We start from the raw sequence: 16,032 nt of genomic DNA, 5'->3' as shown, positions 1-16,032 counted from the left end.
TGCTGCTGAAATCACAGTTCTTTTTATTTTCTGTTTATCTGAAAAAATATCAAAATGTGATTTTTCATCTACATCGCCCAGCTGCATTTGCCCTAATTCACTTACTTTTACAGAAGTTTGCAACCATTCCCTACAAATACTTCCTGCCGGTCCCTGGACATCCCACTTCTCTGTTTTGGTGTGTTGTGGTCTTAAGTGGTTGGTTCTGTCCCGCGGCCCATCCGTTGGCTGGCTCCTAATCCATTTAGGGCTGAGGGGGTCTGGCGTTTCCCGTCTGGCTAAGCAGGCTGTGCTAAATGAGGTTTTTATTTGCCCTGGGGAAACCAACTTTAATGGAGCCCGGTAAATAAATACATGGAGAAGAGAGGAGGACTAGTGTGGGGAAGGCTGCTTGAATCAGAAGAGAAGGAAGGACAGTGACGGTAACTAACAGGTAAAGTGATCAGTCAGACCTCTGATCAGCTCAATGTGAATCTGTCTTTGAGATAATCAATGGCTGAGCTTCCTCTGAAGAACAAGGAACAAATATTTTACTGATGTGTATCAGCAGCTCTGGTTATTAAATAAGTGAAAAAAAGGCTGTGCATAGCTCTTAGTGACTAAATATGGAGGCTGCAGAGGTCTATACACTCCTTGGTACACTTCCTCTCTTCCATTATTGTAAAAACTGTTTTGTGTGTGTGTGTGTGTGTGTGTGTGTGTGTGTGTGTGTGTGTGTGTGTGTGTGTGTGTGTGTGTGTGTGTTTTTATAAAATCACTGTCGAAGCTATTCAGACCCTGTTGGTTCAATTAGAAAAGAAAACATCTATAGCCCTGAACTATTTTACACACAGAATCACAAACACACAACCCTACACTCCACCCTTTCCCACTGGGTACATGGGATGGGCAATGGTCTCAGGGGAAATGAGGTAACACTTACACACACACCCACACAAACACACACACACACATAGAAAACACAGTGGCAGTGTAGCACTATTCAGGCCTCTGTTCTGCTCTGTCCATCAAAGCTGTCAATCTCAAGGCATTTCTCATTGCCCCCCCAGACCTAGACCCACCTTTTAGGGCCCAGAATATTTGGTCCTGTCGGTTGCCATGGGAACCATCCAGATGTTGGCCTCTGATTAGCTGGCGGCGGTCAAATGAAATCAGAAGAGGTGTGATAAGATCGCGGGGCGACAGAAACTGGGAGAGTGGTGGCCGCAAGCAAAGGAAGTCATAGAAAAGGGGGGAGGTGGGCAGTGGTGAGGGGTTTGCACACACGTTCACACAATTTAATGCAATTCACTGGGGAGTGCTGTTTTTCCCCAAACATTTCCATTTTCAGCCTGTGTAATCTTTGTCTTTCTGTTCCTATAAAAGCACAGCAGCATGTAAAAAAGGCCTCGGTTTACAGTCACTCAGAACCAAACAATGATGCTCTCTGTTAATTTTCTGAATGAGAATGTGTCACGAACATTTTTGTGAAGTGAGTGACAACCGAGCACCTTTGACTCCTTCCTTTTTACAGTGTTGAAATAAAAAACACAGGAAGGTAGTGGAGCCATGAACATACAATTGTCCCTGTACTATTTGAGAGAACAGATTGACAGTTGATCTGTAAATTTATAAAACAATATATATAAACATCTTCCACAAATACAGAATTATTTTTATAAACTCTAAACAATAAAACGAAAGGCATCGATCAATCCAGATTTCCATTTTTTCAGCTTCCTGCCAGGCCACACAAATATTAAATTATGTACAAATATTGCAGGGCAACTGATTGTATCCTTAGACATGTCAACATCACAAAGTAAGACTTTGCAGTCTTTCTATGGATCATTTTAATACTCTTTGGTGTTTTCTTTATTCTAGGTGTATGTCAATTTGTTCTGTGTATATCAGTGTTACTTAAGTATGTGTAAGGTTACTTAGTTTGTTATTTATAACTAAACCATAACAAGTAATCTAACTGAGCAGAAGAGTTACTAGATAAATGATTCGCAGTGCACAGATAGAGAAATAAAACTCAGGTCTGACTGGGGAAACACTTGAGAACCGTGAAGCACAAAAAAGAAGGAACACATTCATCTTTATCCAGTAAAAAATTAAAAGCAGTCTAAAAAAAAGTCAGTGCATAATTGCCATACCCTCAAACCCAAGTTGTTTTACAACATCTGTTACGACATGTATTTCTACAAACATCACCTAGATACATGCAGGTATCGCCTATAGCTATGCAGATGCTAGACTTCATGTATCACCGCTTTAACAACAAGCAGTTTAGTGTGTGGCTCCGGCTGGCACCACTGACAGTTATGGTGATTTTTATTCAAATACCAACCTTCATCTAAAACCATTTTCTATCATCAGCCTCATGCTTTACTCTTTTTTTCCCCATGACCTTTTCTGCTCAACCCCTCTCTTTGTACTTCATTTATCTCCACTTTTCAGTCTCGATTATATTTGATTATTTCCTGCTTGACCTCTGACAAATGGTCGGCCTGACTTAAGGGGAGGGAGGAGATGGTAATGGCCTTACAGTAGGTAACCTACTGACAATTTTAGAACTTGGTAACTCCTGATCGGCAGGCTGCTCCAAATAAGCCGCCAAATAAAGATATGAAAAACAGCCAACACTGAAGTGACAACGAGCAGTTCGTCAACTGGCCACTTTGGTTCAAAAAGGGAGTCAAATCCCATGGAGCCAAATGTTTTAATATTCAGTTTACAGCATAAATAAACATGTAAACAGAATGCTACAACAAACAGTTTTGTTTTGAACCAATGAAAAGTGGTGCATGCTATGTAATGCATCCTTTAGATAATATTTGGGCTTAGAGTCGCGCATAATGGGTGCCCTTGGCTGTCTGTTTGGCTCTACCTCAGTTAATTTAGCCAGACATTCACTGAACTGAGAGAAGGGTGCCTGTGGCTCAGTGGTAGAGTCGGTCATCTCTCAATTCGGAAGGTAAAGGGGTTCGATTCCACAAGTGTCCTTGAACAAGACAAATCCCAAACTGCTCCAGCTGGGCGTTTGGTGTGTGAATATGATTAGTTATTACTGACGGGCTCTTTACATTAGTGTATGAGAGTGGTATTAATGTGAAATGTAATGTAAAAGTGCTTTGAGTGGTCAGAAGACTAAAGAAAGTGCTCCATGAACATAGTCCATTTATTGTTTACTGAAATCACTGTGTGTGTGTTTGGTGTGTTGTGTTTGTGCTGTTGTTGACTCCTGGAGAGTTTTTCATGCAAACATTGTGAAAACTTGAAGGCTTACTTTGGCATTTGTTGTAGTTAAAGACATTCTGAGAATTCTGTGCTACAGCTGGATAACAGTGTTTGTCATATGTGGATTCATTTTTGGTCGCTTTGCGTGAGAGGACCACTTCATTAATATAACACTAGTCTAGTTAGTTTGCTACACCACTGCTGAACACACATGGTTATTGTGAGAAAGAAAGGAGACTGTGTTTCTTTCTACCAGCTCATTTAGCTCTATAACTATTTAGCCAGCGAGTGGATGAGCCTTTGGCATAGACAGTGTCATAGAAGACGCGGTTTGTTACGCTCATTTCTTACCATCTCCAACAGTAAGTATGTCATTTTTTTATAGCACAATGGTGGGGTGGTGAGTGTGTGGCTTACTAAGCAGGCAGGCCCATTAACACACAGAAATAAAGACAGTTAACACAATCTAAGAACTAATGCATGTTACTTATTGCAGATTATTTCAACAGATGATGATGTCACCAGGAGATCACATGCTATCTACGAATGACACAAATAACAAAAGTAGAATTTAGTTTAGACTGAAGGGAAGTTAGTGCTAACTCTCTGATCGTAAGATAAAAGAACAAGCAAATTAGAGGTCATTTCATTCAAAAGTACAAGCAGAATTCATGTCGGTGGGAAGTGTTCAATGTAAGATATTCACACATTTTTCATTAAATTAACTCATGAATGTTTGTCTTTCTGGAATATGTTTTTTCTTCTGTTTGGTCGATCTGCTTAATGTTTAAAAATATTTTTTTTCTGATTACACTTTACCTAAGAAATTTTACATCTTTATTTTAATATGAAGAAGGTGATTTAAATCAATAAATGACACATTTATACAAAGTCTGTCAATCTGGTATTGCACAACATATTTCTCCATACAGACAGGTCTCTCAGTCTTACAGAGAAGTCGATGTTAAGTGACCTATATGACTTTGAATTCCCAGCTAACGCATTGCCTTCTCTCCAGTGAGGCTGATTCCACGAGTGATAGGAGGGAAACAAGCTGCTCAATCAAATGGCTTTTATACAAACTCCAAACAGCACTTCTCTTCTCCCCTACCTGTCCCGCAAGTACCTAATCGCATTCAAAGTCCCATTTCCTGTCAATGAAATTACATTAAACATCTCCCTCTAGGTCCTTGTTCAAAGTGACCCCAAACTCGCTGAGACTGATAAGGGTGCTAACTAGGTAAAGGCTGAGGCACTTTCCAGTGTTCGGTCAGTAGGAAGAGACACAGTGAAGGGGGTGCGGGGGAAGCTGGGCCCTGCCTGCTCCATTTTCCAATAAACTCCAGCAATCAGATCAGTGCTGCTTTAAATGGACAACTTGATGGCAGCAGGCTGCATTAGCCGCTGGTGTCCTCCCAATCCGATTAGACAGAGACAGTGACATTTTCCAGCCAGAAGAGGCAGGTAACACACACAAACACAGCACAGACTATGTTTACCTCTTCTTAATATAAATCTCAAAAACTATCACAGATTTAAACTTCAGCTTTCACACAAGGGAAAGGTCTGAAAATGAATGGGGATCACACACACGTACACGGTGACACATACAGGCAGGACCTCTTGTGGCCATTTGTGGTGCTAATTGGATGGTCTGTGGCAGATGTCATTATTGTTGAGCAGTCAGCCACTTGATGTTTTCAAGTTGTTGGGCAGTCATTTGGGCGTATTAGCAGCTCCTTCAGGGCAAAGGTCACACCCCAGGGCTATGTTATGTGTCTGTGTGGGTGCTGGTACAGATGTACGGATACTTGAATGTGTGTGTGGGTGATTTAACGCATGTTAAAACGACTCTCTCTCGCTTGCTCGCTCGCTGTCTCTCCCTAATGGCTCCCCTGCTTTGAGGACCAGCTTTTTATGATCACATAATTACCCAAGATTGTTTTTGTATACACAATAGGGTACTTTTCCGCTGTGCACGTGCCTGACATGAAAACCTGGCAACAAGCTGCTAAGTGCAACAGGCAGTACCATAAAAATGGCTGCCATACCTCAGATAGCTAAAAAACTCTTTTAGGGCAGCCGCTCAACCTCAGGACTTACAGCAAAGAGAATGGTCCCTCAGTGTGCTTATCAGGTAAAACAAACCTCAATGATGCAAAGTAATGGCCAGGTTATATGAGAATGCATGTGTGGGGTAGAGACTGGAAACTCTGCTCCTTATCACAGGGCGAGACAGAGAGGAGTGAGACTGTACTTAACAGATTTAGACGCTCAGTGAAGCTCAGCACCTGGACAGAGAGAAAGAGGGGAGGGGAGTTCTATCTCAGGTTACAGTGTACTGTAGTTGGACGGCCTAAATCAGGGATACAGAGGAGACCTTGACATGTCAGGTATGGGCAACAGGTCAACTTCAAGTAGAAAGGCAGATGAACGGCTATATTTATGATTCAGATAATTTCTATGGTACTTTTATAATCACTCATTTCAGCAGTTCCACAGTTTCATTAAATTAATCACTTTTGCAGCTTTATGAAACAACTGCCACAGAGCAGGAAAATAAAACAGATGAAGATGGAAAGATTTAAAATTAGTTTATAACTCAGTAAGCTGATAAAAGCAGACCACCGGCTGTTTTCAGTGTTTTATGTTGGAAACACATTTATGCAGCGCTGCACTACCTGACGCCTTCTGATCCCATTGCTGATGATGGACTGCGGATCAGCCTGTTAATTTAGGCCAGATAAAAGCCTCTCATCTCCGCCGAGGTAGATTACTGTAATAGCAGCCTTTTTCATCTTTTGATCTTTTTTACTGCTGCGTTGGCTCATTTGCATGTGTCAGAGATATAGCTTTATTTAGGGTGCTTATTAATGGGAACAGGAGGGATTCTAGATACTAAAACCTGAGGCAGATTAGCACTGACCCCCCTGGATCTCACATGCTGTTCCATCACATACATTTATGAGCATATCATCTGTGTGTGCAGGTACACGCTAATGATGCTGTAAACACACACACACACACACACACACACACACACACACACATTCATGAGTGAGGCATACACCAGCACGTACTATCTAATAACGGCATATGCACACAGCATCCAGAAAACATCACCAACTCACAAACAGCAAATTAAGACACATAGAGATGGAAACACACAACAACACACACACACACTAATGACAAACACAAATATTCCTTCATGCCTGCCCCTCACTGACAGCACGTTGGACTTCTAAGCGTTCTCTCAGGCCTCGCTCTGTCATCCTCCTGTCTCTCCCCGGCTGCTTCGCTCCGGCAGATATGGTCGATGTGGACGTGTACTTTGTCCAGATCATCCGTGAGATGAGATGAGAGGAAGTGGGAGGTATTGTTCTTCCTGTGGCGCTAAGCCCCTGGGCGATTACCCTGTCAGGAGGGAGAACTCAGCGCCGGCGCCGACTGCCACAAACCAGCGCTAAATCCCAACTGATCGCAAAGAGGCCGATTTTACACTTTAGATTCCTCCCATCTCTTAATGCGGCCGATGAGGCAGAGGATCTTCGCCTCTCCCTCATCTTATCCGCCGCTACTATCCTCCTCAGCCGGTAGCGTCAACCCCTAAGCTTGCGCTGCGGGGATAAGACTCAACGCCTTGTCAGGCCAGATCAATGTGATTTTACAATGCAGTCCGAGAGAGGGGACCATATACCCAAGCCTGGCAAAACAACAGCACATTGCCCCTTTCACAAGCTCAAGCACTGCTCCAAAGTGACTTCTCCCACTTATCTAGCTTGTTCAAATAAGATACCATAATCTAACAACAATGTTGTACACAAAACCTGCCAACTGCATCTCCTGAATCTGACTACCTCACACATACCTGCACTATCTCTCCCCCCTGTCCTCTCACTATCTTTACTTTATCAGAGGGGGTGATCTCTCTAAATGCCTCATTGAACTCCTCCATCGGTTTATCTTATCTAGTTTTCTCAGAAACACTCCTCGGGACAGTTCTTCAAATTCCTGCTTCAGTCGTCAAAGCATTTTATTTTAAGTGAGATCACCCAAGGATAGTCCCACTGAAAATGACACTGCCATGTGTTTGTGTATGACAGAGGATGTTTATATTGGAAAGGATAATGAAATGGTAATTAGTGAGGGGTATAATGCAGCCAGTGATGCAGTCAATAACATCATTATGATGATTTTTTATTGCTTTTTCCTCTGTAAAAGGCTATAAAGAAAGAGAGGTTGCAGAAGAGAAGACTCAGGGGTGGAGTGACTGAAGGTGAAATGAGAAATAACAGAAATATGGTTTGCCATCAGAGCATCCAGCTGCATGATGACATCCTCCTTTCTGCGAAGTCCTTCGACTGATTTCCTGTTTGGGTTTGATTATCATATAGGGCTGCTCTAGTATATCATCCCCTCCCTCACTTCTCCTCTCCTCTCCTTTACTTTTACGAGTGACAGTCGGGAATAAAGTAGAGCGTAAATCTCGGGTAGTAATAAAGCTGCTCAGGCCAATGTTCCTTCCTAAAGCTGGTTCGTCTCTCCCTCATCACAAATTTGTACTTTTTACAAGACAAGCCCTGACTGCCTTTCATTGCTCCCACTAAGTCATCTTCAACTGTCAGCTCTCAATCCAGGTTTAAGAGAACTCCGAGATCCATGGTCTAGCACAAAAACATCCTGGGGAGCAGCAACACACCATAAACATTCATTTGTATGCAAAAGGCGTACACATAAGCCTGACACATACTAACTAAACAGTTACAACTTTTTGCACACACACACACACACTCACATCATTCCCTCAGCCTGACCACATTCCTGCAAAGGGCAATCATGAATCTTGGCCAGGAATCTGAGTGCTATGCTGGTAAAGCAGCCTGTGGCAGCACTCCTCCTATCCCCAATAAAGTCATCCCTGGGTGGGCAGGAGAGCCCCACACCTCCCTGACCTCCATCCATCAGCCAGGAGGGAGTACTCGCCTCTGCTCACTGAGTAGATCCTCAGTGCATCTGCCAATGCATCACTTGGCTTCACACACACACACACACACACACACACACACACACACACACACACACACACACACACACACACACACACACACACACACACACACACACACACACACACACACACAGAATTAAAACACACCCTCAAGCAGCATCTAAACCGTCAGAGGCCCACAGGTGTCAAAACATGCACCAACAGCCCACAACCAACTAATCCGTCAACTGCTGGATAATGCTGTCAAGTGGTTGGCTATTCAACTCCTGCCTTAGCACTTACAAATCCCCTTTTTATTCCCTATTTATAAAAAGCAAGACAGCGTGTTGCCTTTATTAAGGGAAACTGGAGAAAGGTCACAAGAAAAGCATGTGGATTATGTCATAAAACAAGCACAACACACACATTTACAAGAGCTCTGATTTGTTGCTCCAGGTGTCAAGGCATGCCTCTGTGTTCAGTATCTAGCTGGTCAGAGGTTCAGGGTGCGAGCCAACAGGTGGGTCTACGGGGATTGAAACAATTCACAAAAAATCATTTGGTTGTGTAATTTAAATAAAGTGCAGTCAGACTGGTGCTAAACTAACTCTGAGCTTTAGAAATGAGATCAGTGTCACAGCAAGCATCAGCATAATTCAACAAACTAATCTTCCCAGTGTTCTGTCCAAACTTGAGTTTATTAAGCCCCAAGCGTTGTTGATCTGTTTTTAATAGTTTTCATAACTCTGCTAATCAGTATTAGGGGCTAAAATTTGGCTTTTACAGTAGCTCATTCAAACCGCAGTTTGTCTTCGAAACCATGAATGAGACAGACTCTGTTTATTTCAGTTTCGTCCTTTAATTTTGGTTTGAATTTCATCACCATTCACATCCAGAACTGTCAAATAAGCAAATAAGCTGGGAGGACACATTTTGGTCGCTGTGCTCCTGAAAATAGAAGTCATTTTGAACCACTTGTCTGGCATCAGAAACAAAAAGTAGGTGAAGGAGGAAAGCTACATTGTGAGCTTGAGAGATGCAGAGGATGTTTGAGCTGAAATTCAGCAGGTACTCCTGATCCTGTTTTTTTAATTGTTCCCAAACGCTGTAATGCACACTTACAAAAGATAAAGAGGACACTTCACTAGAAGGGCTCATGTGAAGGAGTTCTCAGCAAAAGCAAAAAAAAAACTAACTGCGAGAAAATTAATATTTTCTAAGTAATGCTTTTAAATGCCTATAATCACCGCCCTTGGGTAGATGTCGGACAAGGCCACTGACAAGATCCTGCCGAATTTTTCACATTTCTTCATGAAGCTTTTTCAGCTCGTCTCCTGATGGATGCTCATAAAAATTATAAATAGTTCAACAAGAAAGCACATTCACAAATGAAATGATAAAAAGTAACATTAAACCAGATTAAATCTCAATGGCACCTGACCTCCCCAACTAAAATACATCACTTTAACAAACAGGGATGCCAGCAGTGATGTGATCTGAATGAGACCACCAGAGAAAACACTACCCAACAGTGTGCCCCATCTTTACTTGTACCAAGAAAACAGTTCTTGAATTTTTAAATTTAAAGACAATGTCAATTACTGTAGCAGAAGCTCCAAACATCAGGTTTGACAGAGACTTGACCCACAACCCATCCCATTATAACCACTAAAAAATCAACTCAGTGCCTGGTGTGATGTGCCGTCAGTTCAAACTGGGTCCCTTGAGTTTAAGCATGGAAAACGAGGAGTCAGATGGTCATTTAACCAGGCAGAGCATGTCAGGTCAGACAAACAACGACCCTGAGGCTGCCACAGTGTCAGAGGCCAATCACTGAATGGTGCAGGAAACCCGGCAAAGCAGGACAGTTCAGTACCATGGGGATACGATTTATACAAGGAGACATGGATACCTATCAAACACACATAAAGCTCACACATGTCAGCACTACCCTGAGTCTCTTTCTCCCGTGGGTGGGACTGTGGGAACCATTCTGTCACTTCCTGTGCCCGCAGGCCTCAGCCAATCATCATCAGATAAGCCCCAGAACTCTGCCAATCAGAGCAGGCCTCAGCTTCACATGACAAAGCAGGGGATGCGATAAGGACATAACATACTAGGGAAAACTTCTTGATCTCAATTGCACCCCCCTTAGACCAGACCCTCTACTCACTTCCCACCAAAATAGTTGTTTGGAGACAAGGTTTCTTTTTGTCTTTTGTCCATAATTATGCTTCTCTTTCATCTGCCCCCCTGTTCCCCTTGACCCCTACTCTGGGGTCAGTGGCCAGGATATCCCACTCTCCTTGGGCCAATAATGTGCCTTTTAGGGTAGATGAAGAGGGGCATTCATGCCAGGGCAGACAGGAGAGCAGCGAGGAGAGTAATCACTCCATCACACTCTGCCCCCGTCTGTCCCAGCTCCTGCCCAAACACCCAAACAGCCCGCCTTGCTCCTTACATCAAAGACTTGGAGCTGGACTGCAGTCCCAGCATCAGCCCTGCGCAGCACAGAGGGCGACTGTGTCATCGGCTGGGGAAAGGCACAACTTAGTTGTAATCATAGTGGAAAACCCCCTGAGAATTTTTACAATCACATTTGACATGCAATGAGCTCCCTAGGGTTCAAAGACTTTAACTCGTACTTGTTTCCGTGAAAGGGATCTTATAGCATTCCCATACTGAAAGACAAATGCCCACACCCACTGTCATCACACAGGGCTTTATTAAGCAGGGTCTGAACTACAGATAGTCCAATAAATCGAGCAGATTAATTGCATTTTGGAATAATAAGCATCAGTCCATGCCTGCACTCACAAGGCCAATTAAAAAACGTAACAAATACTGTCTGCAGACGCTGCAGGCCGCCTTGTCAGTGTAGTTGCTGCCAATCAATATTACCTCTTCCCCTTATGCCCGTTTTGCTATTCTGCATTTTACATTCTGAATTCTGCTGTAATTTTCCTCAGCAACCATCGTCTTTTTAAAATGAAGACATTTTTCCATCCTAAATGACAGCTTATCAAATCTAAAACAGTTATTGGCTTGTGTTGAACATAGATTCTGTTGTGATGAACAGAACAATTCAGTTCAATATTTCTTCTGTCATGTTCTGAAATCTGTATCAGAACCACATTTTTTTTTTCATTTTATGAATAAAACATGTTGCTGGCTAAGATAACCCATAGACTGTATAAAATATGGACATAGTATCCGTGACGTCACCCATCTGTTTCTGAAGAGCTGTTTTGAGGCCAATCGGCGGCGGCAGCCATATTGCTGCTGTTGAGCGATTGTGACGTAAAGAGGCGGGCTTTGAGCCTCCTAGCCAACAGCTACAGTGTTCCCACCTGTCAATCAAGTCAGCTGTGCCTCTCATTGGAAGTCTCTTAATCTTAATATCTTCAAAATTGCTGTGTTAGAAAAAAAAATTAAACCCCGTACAGTGTGTGCCGATCGAGACATGAGCTACCCAGACTACACTCGTCTTTTGTACCAGGCTGTAAATATATTTATCTCTGCTGTGAAGATCGTCTTTTTTGAATTGGTGTGTATGTGGTTTCCAGTACTTCCAGAGCCAGCCTCAAGCGGATCCTAGATGAACTGCAGTTTTTAGCACTTCCGCATTGGACTCATATTTTTAGACCGGAGGTTGCTGCTCGAGATAACCATGTAAATTAGATTTTAATGTAAAGGGATTTTATCATTCAATCCATCTTTTTATTAAATGCAAAACAATTATAATGATATTGGTATTATATATCAACCTGCTCTCTCTCTCTCTCTCTCTCTCTCTCTCTCTCTCTCTCTCTCTCTCTCTCTCTCTCTCTCTATATATATATATATATATATATATATATATATATATATATATATATACAAATACCTGCTCTCTAATTATCAGCATCAGCCACGGAAAATAGACGATATTGGTGGACCAGTAGTCTGAACAGCTGGTGACCTGCACAATGAGTCATTAAGGAAGTGTGTGGATCTTGGGGAATTTTCCGTTTGCTAGACCTTGGGCAGTCAGACGTTGCATGCATTAGCATTGTTCTCCAGCAGTTATTTGAAACGGTGGTGGTCTGGATTATGAACTAGTCCCTGGATGTTGTCTGAGCCACACTAAATGTGGTAAGGTTATGACATCAGTCGTTGTCTAATTTAAACCATAGTAGGCCAGACGAGTGTGACAGTATGACATGTCTTTGTGTATCTGTCTGTACTTCACTGTAAAATGTTGGATGGCTGATTCTGACTCTGCATGCTAAGAACAATAAGCACATTGTGGGACAGTGTCTTAAAGCACCTCAAAAAAGATCAAGAGTGACTGGAATTCAGCCAAAATCCCCTCACTGACACTTAGACAAACTGAACCCAATTACATCAGACCCAACCTGACTGACTGACATGTACTTTACAGCATATGGAGCCACGACTTGCTACTTCTGCCTTGAGTTAAAAAATAAAATCTTGACATTTTGTCAAGATCTGCTTTATTTCATTAGTTTATATTTTTAAGGAAGTCTTTAAAATCAAAAGTTTCAGTAGAATATGAAGTAATGGACATGTACTGTAATACGGTGAGGGCCCAATGTTTGAATTGTATCTACATTGTTGCCTTGTGCAGCCATCAGCTTGAATAGACCTTAACCAGTCTGCCTGCAGCCTACCAGCCTTTAGAGTTTCACTGTGATCAATAGCTGGATTAATTGCTGAAAGGGAGGGGGGGAGGAGAAGGAGAGTGAGGAGAAGGAGGGAGGAGGTCGTCAGAGCCTAAGGCAGGGGAGGGTTTCAGAAGGTGGGGGTTAAGATGGTGCTGACAGGCAGGGAAGCTGAAGGGATTTAAAAGGCGAGTAGAGGGGAGCTGGAGTGGAGGCAGTAAGAGCTGAAGAGGGAGAATCACCCCCCTCCACCCAACCCCACCCCAGGTCACCTGGCAGCGTGCAGGGCGGCGGGCCGTCAGATTAGGATCTGAGAGGGGGAGATAACGAGTTTATTGCCCCCTGGACGGAGCTGCTGGAGCCAGGGAAGGAGGAGGGCAGGCCAAGCAGGCCAGGGTGGGAGGCTGAATAGTGGTGGTGGGCGTCTGTGTTTGTTTTAACCTGGGGAGATAGATGCAGCCAGGCAGGGTCTTTATAAAAGAGCGCCCCAGCAGGGCAGTAAAACATACAAGCAGCATGGTTAGAATACCACAAACACCACACAGCCAACAGTTACAGAGGCTCATCCATCACAGCTTCGACACCAACACACTTGCATATGTGCATGTGCTCTCAAACACACAAGTCTGCATGTTTGTCTGTATTTCTGGCGGTTTACTAAGCAGCTGCACAAATTGATTGTCAAGTGTTCACTGAATAACTTATATAGCAAATAATTATAATGGTTCCCATTTCCGCCACTGTCCTAATTTGTGAGGGCTGAGTAAATTCATATCTGAGGGCCTGTAAGAAATCCACTTTCTCATTGATCAACAATGTGTACTCTCATGTTATCTCCTGAGTTATTGGAAATGGGATAAGCCCGATCCTATTACAAGCAAACACTGAGTAACGTATGAAATCTATATGTATTTCACACCGCTGTGATCTTTGGGCCCTGAATTCAGCGCACGTATTGGGAGCCTGTATTAGCTTTGCGTGTCTGGCCCAGGCGCTGGAGGAGAGATAAGGAAAGCGGATATGAGAAATATGAAAAATAGCACTGTGATAGGATGATCAGTGAGAATGAGCAATATGGGATGCGGTGACAAATGGGACAGGGAGCCAAAGAGGAGAGCAATGCAAAACGGTACAAGGGCCAAGGACGGAATGATTTTCCAAAAGGAGTGGAAACGAAAACATACTTTCTATAAATGAGCAGGTCAATAAAAACCTCCTGATATCAGTCATTTGGTCATTTATTCTATGTCACATTTTTTCATTTCAGTTCATTCATTCATGAGATTGTCTGACAGGAAAACAGAAACACACTCAGCAACACAGGTGCTGTGGTTCTGCTGTGTGACCGTGTAACAGAATTATTTCAAGTCTACGGTGTAATTAAGTTGAACAATCAGTGCAGTAAAATAAAAAGTCACAGAAAAGTCCAGCTTTAACTCTTGATTTTAGATCAAAAGTTTCACTGAACAGAAAAAAGATTATGTTTCATGATATCTTTGAAAGTTCTTCATAGAATAAGCTACCAAACAATTGAAAACGGACAGACATGCGCAGCATCAAGACAAATCGGATGAATAGTAAAGATCCTCCTCAAACACACAAACCCCCCACTTTCCCTTCAACACTCGCTCTTGTACACACACTCAAAGGGATTTTGGGGCCCTGTGGAGCGGCACGTGAGCAGCCCTCTGTCAGCTGTGTTTGCAGTGAGGCAGGCGAGGGGCACCCTGCGCCTCCGTAAGAGAGGAGCGACCCAGGGACATGGGAGAAAGGAGGGGTGCTCTGTGAAGAGGCCAAGGCCCAGAGTGAGAGAGAAAAGAGCGGCCACAAAACAGCTTTCCTCCAGAGAGACACAGGGAGTGAGAGACAGAGAGAGAAAGAGGAGGGGGGCTGCTGGAACAATGCCCCTTCAGCTGCAGGTGCAATGGCTAAGGTCGTATGTGTGTGTGAGAGAGTGTGTGTGCAGAGAGCACTTTCTTTTTTGTGTTAATTGAGCTGATCTGTTGTCTTTTCTCTGCTGCAAGTTTAACTCACAGCTGATTAACATGTGGCCTTTTGGAGCTCCCGTGTGTGCAGAGTGTGTATGCAGAGTGTGCGTTGCACTGTGTTTGTGCGTGTGTGTGTGTTTGTGCGTGTGTGTGTGTGTGTGTGTGTGTGTAGAATAACATAGTGAGCCCTGTTGCCAGTGTGCAGAGAAATGACACAGGCGCAGGGTGTGTGGACACAGGCAGACAGAGAGTGTTAACTCGATTTGCACTTGTATGGAGCACAGAGCAATGGTTAACACATCTGAATAAAGGCTTTATGTGCTACATGTCGTACAATTGGAAGTGCATAGAAGCGTCACTCAGCCACTAGATTAAATAGCATACTCAGAGGATTAAAGGCTTTCTACCTAAGAACAGTAATGCTGTATAACAACAGGGCATTCAGCTCACCTACTGTATTCACTTCCACAAAGTACAAATGCTTTTATAGTATGGTATCACTTCAGAAAAAAAATACACACTCTCAGGATATAAAAACTTTCTTTACACATTTGGAAAAACATGACCACTCTATATTACTTCAGTTATTGTGACCTTGGTAGGTTAAACAAAGAACACCTAAATATTGATGTTGAGTTTCAAATCAAAACACTTTGGTGACTACAACTAATGAGGTTGGGGATCCTGACGCCTGAAAGCTGCCCCATGTCGAGAGATCCTGATTTTCAGACCCCACCAGACTGGCCGACCCTGTTTAGACAACTGGTTCCTATCCTTCTCTCACGAGGCATCACGGCCACAGGACGACGGCCCCAATGTGCCCTCAGGCTACATGGCCTAAGCTGATATCCTGGTAGAAAGGTGCCCGTGTACCACCCACTGACTTAAGAGGTGGTCCTCACTGACACGCAGGAGCAGAACGTGTGTGCATAAAAAGCGGAAACATGCATGTCAGCTCTTACTTAAACACATACATGCTAAACACACCTCAAAGTGAGAGCCTGAGGGCCTTCGGCAGGGAGCTCGGGCAACCTTGGAGGAGCCAAAACACAGAAACATGTGTACGGCCTTCAAGAAGACACTCACTTCACAGAGGAGTGTTTCCCCTGTTCCTCCCCCATCCCACACCTCACCCGTCCCTTTCATTGGAGATTATTGGGAGAGAGAG

The sequence above is a fragment of the Notolabrus celidotus genome, chromosome 1 (assembly GCF_009762535.1).
Source record: "Notolabrus celidotus isolate fNotCel1 chromosome 1, fNotCel1.pri, whole genome shotgun sequence".
Lineage (NCBI taxonomy): Eukaryota > Metazoa > Chordata > Actinopteri > Labriformes > Labridae > Notolabrus > Notolabrus celidotus.
Note: the sequence above shows the minus strand (reverse complement) of the source record.